The following is a 3,635-nucleotide window of genomic DNA, read 5'->3' as shown; positions in this document are numbered from 1 at the left end:
TAACGTTTTATGTGAAAAATTTAATTTATTTACTATAAATCTATTATATGTATATTATAATATATAAATATACATTTACGTATATGCATTATATTTAGTATATAATAAACAAAAAAGGTTATTCACAGATTGATTGATCGCAGTTTCTCGTTAGATTATCTCATGCAAACAGTAAAAAAAGCATAGGAAATAATAATTTCGACATATAACTTATGTTTCAATTTCCGGTTGTATACTAATATGAAAAACGTGCGATCAATATCTTCTCAGAAGCGAAGCGAATGTAATGTAAACGAGAGTGAAAGGACTATCACCGAAAGGTAGCGACGGAGTTCATACAAAGTAAGAAGGCCTGCGACCTGATTCACCGGTTTCCATTTCGCATACGTGCAATATAACATAAGAATGGCATTCGTTTCGTAAGAAAATACACAAGTTCATTGTCAATCAGTCGCAACAGAAATATTTATTTCATTTTTAACAGAATTTAGAATAAAAATGCTTTTTTAAAACAATTTCATTAAAAAAATATTTTCTTAAAGTATTTTAGAATATATGTTTCAATTTTTAATGTTTTTCTTACTTCAATATGTTTATATTAATATATTTGTATTTAGTACAGTTTTAATAAAATTATTATTGGGTTATCCGAAAAGTTCGTGCCGACTAATTTATATAATTTAATTAATGTATACTAAAATTTAAATTTTCTGCGTTTCAATTTTCCTTCAACATCGGCACTTTCCGGACAACCCAATACTTAAAAATTGAAATTATTTAATGAGATTGATATAATAAATTTGATATAATAAATATATAATCTAAATTTATAAAGTAATTATCTCGCAAAAATAAAAAAACACATTTATTGTAGATTATATATATTATTTATTATAATACAATAACTTTATAATACAATTATTTATTATAATACTCTAAAAAGCGGTGTGAACTTAACTCCATGAGGTCTATACAATTTTTATTATGTTGGTATTAAATTAAAAATCAACATAATGTGGATTTAATACCACAAGTTTAAAATTTACATACCCATGATGTTAAATCCATATCAAAGGTATTAAATTCATATTGACGTTTTTTAGAGAGAATACAATAATTTTAATAATTTATCTCTCTGATTACCTTTATTCTCTAAAAGTGAATCAGTGATTTCAGTGCTATATATTTATAACCAGTGTTGGGGATAGTATCTCTATACATGTATCTAGATACATGTATAAAAATACATTTTGTATATCTAATCTGTATCTGAGATACATTCAAATTCGAGTATTTGTATCTGGAGTATCTGTATCTAGATAAAAAAAAACACACATCTGAACTGATTTTCAGATATATTTTGCAGATACATTTCCTTAGCATAGTCATAATTCCATTTTATGCGTAATTGTCGATTGATCCTATTCCGAAAAAAAACAGCTTTGTTGCAAAATTCTATAACATGATTGATCTTTCTTTTAGTTTTTCACAGGATTTAAATGCAAATCGGTCATATTAAAGAATTTTACAACTGTTTTTTCTGCTGAACATAGCCAGTGATCTTAGATTGTAAAATTTCTAACGCATGTATAGTTAAGCTGGAAACACAATGCTTGAAGCATTTTTAATTTGTAAAATTAAAATGCATAATATCATCTTATAATTCTTATTCTAAATCGTTTTGTGATAATTATAAGTTTTTTTATTTATATAAATTAATTTATAAAAATAAAATTATTTATATAATTATTTATATAAATAAATGAATGATTATATCTATATGAATTATCTATATGAATAAATGAATGATTCATTTAATAACTAATACATTTTTTTATACATTATCATTATTACAATAAAATTAATTTAAGAGAATCTGAAATGTATCTGAAGATACTTTCACAGTATCTGATATCTGTATCTATATACATCTTAATATATGTATCTATATCTGTATTTAAATAAATTTACGTATATATAACTGTATCTATATTTAGATAAATTTTAAGAGTATCTTACCCATCATTACTTATAACTGATGCAATCATCAGCGAATATTTATTGTTTTTCAATAATAATACATTGATTTATTTTTAGGAAGTTTTTTCCGATATTTTATCAATATTTATTATTTAGTATCATGTATTTCTGTTAATAATGATCACGAGCTTTATTCCAGTTTTAGAATCATTTGTATTTATTTATTCTTTTTTTGTTAATAAATATAAAAAAGTAGACATAGCACACTTTCTCCAATGATTGCAAATCATTTATTCGTATAAATTTATTATTTATACTATATAAGATTGCACTAATACCAATGTCTGTAACATTGCTAAAAATAAAAGCAACAAAGAGAAAAATCGAATGAAACCGAAACCACTATCTGAATAATCATAAAGCCACTGGAACAGCAAAAATATGAAATTAAATTCAGTAATAAGAACAATTTGGAAATCAAATTAATCAATAACTATTGTGAAAAATAAGATGATAATATTTCTAAAATTAAAGATTTAAACTTGTTAGCTGTAAATAATTAATTATTTCCGAATTACGTGAGCAATCTGATAAATGCATCCATGTATCTGTTTATACAAAATTATTGCGATTATTATAAATATAAATATTAATTATCGATTTATGTATTAACTATACGTTATTACGAACAATCTCCGTGAATGAATTTTTCCGACTTTCATTGAAAGTGAGAGGAGAAAGAGAAGATCGTGCAAATAATTTTACTTTTGCTTTTGTGTTGAACCGGTTATTATTCTTCTCACTCTAAAGCCTTATTTTATCCTAAGCCCTATTCAAATCTGATACCATTCTATATGTTAAAATTTCATAATTAATTCTACAACTGCACATTTCTATAGTTGTACAATGCGTACAACAAAAAATTTAAAAACTAGTTTTAATATTTTTTTTATTTTAAATTCTTTTTTTAAAGAATTATAATAAAATGCATAAAAATATATTTTTTTAAATAAATTTGCATGTTAAATTATTTTTAATTAATTATTTAATATTTATAAAGTAACTTAAATTATTTTCTATTAATTGAATTATTAAAAATTAAAACAATTTAAGATACTTATCATCTAATTTAATTTAATTAAATGTAAAATTTATACAAAAATCAATTACGTAAAAAATTAAATTAAAACATAATCAGTATAACAAGATTGAAATTTAAGTACATAGGCGGAGATGCGGAAGTGAACGTATGGGAAAAGGTATTACTTCCTACCTTCACTTATATTTCAAACATGTTGCAACAAAGATTTAACAAAAGAACAACATTTTTGCGTAAGCTTCTTTTTCAGCAAAAGCCAGAGAAAGGCATAAAATATACAATACACGAACGCCATATTATTCATATTGATTTATGACTGAATATACGTGTGAATTTATAGAGAGATCTAGGAAGTGATTTATTGTTTAGTAATAACAAAGGACTATGATACTCGAGAAGTTATACTAAAACTTTCAAAAGTTTGCAAAAAAAATATTTTTATATGAAATTAACAAATTATTTACTAAAACATATTATGTTATTACACATAATTAATATATCATTATTAATTATAGTTAAAAAAAAAGAAGAATATATATAATTTGAAAGTAAAGAA

The sequence above is a fragment of the Atta colombica genome, unplaced genomic scaffold, assembly GCF_001594045.1.
Source record: "Atta colombica isolate Treedump-2 unplaced genomic scaffold, Acol1.0 scaffold141, whole genome shotgun sequence".
NCBI classification, from domain to species: domain Eukaryota; kingdom Metazoa; phylum Arthropoda; class Insecta; order Hymenoptera; family Formicidae; genus Atta; species Atta colombica.
This window is presented reverse-complemented; position numbering follows the sequence as displayed.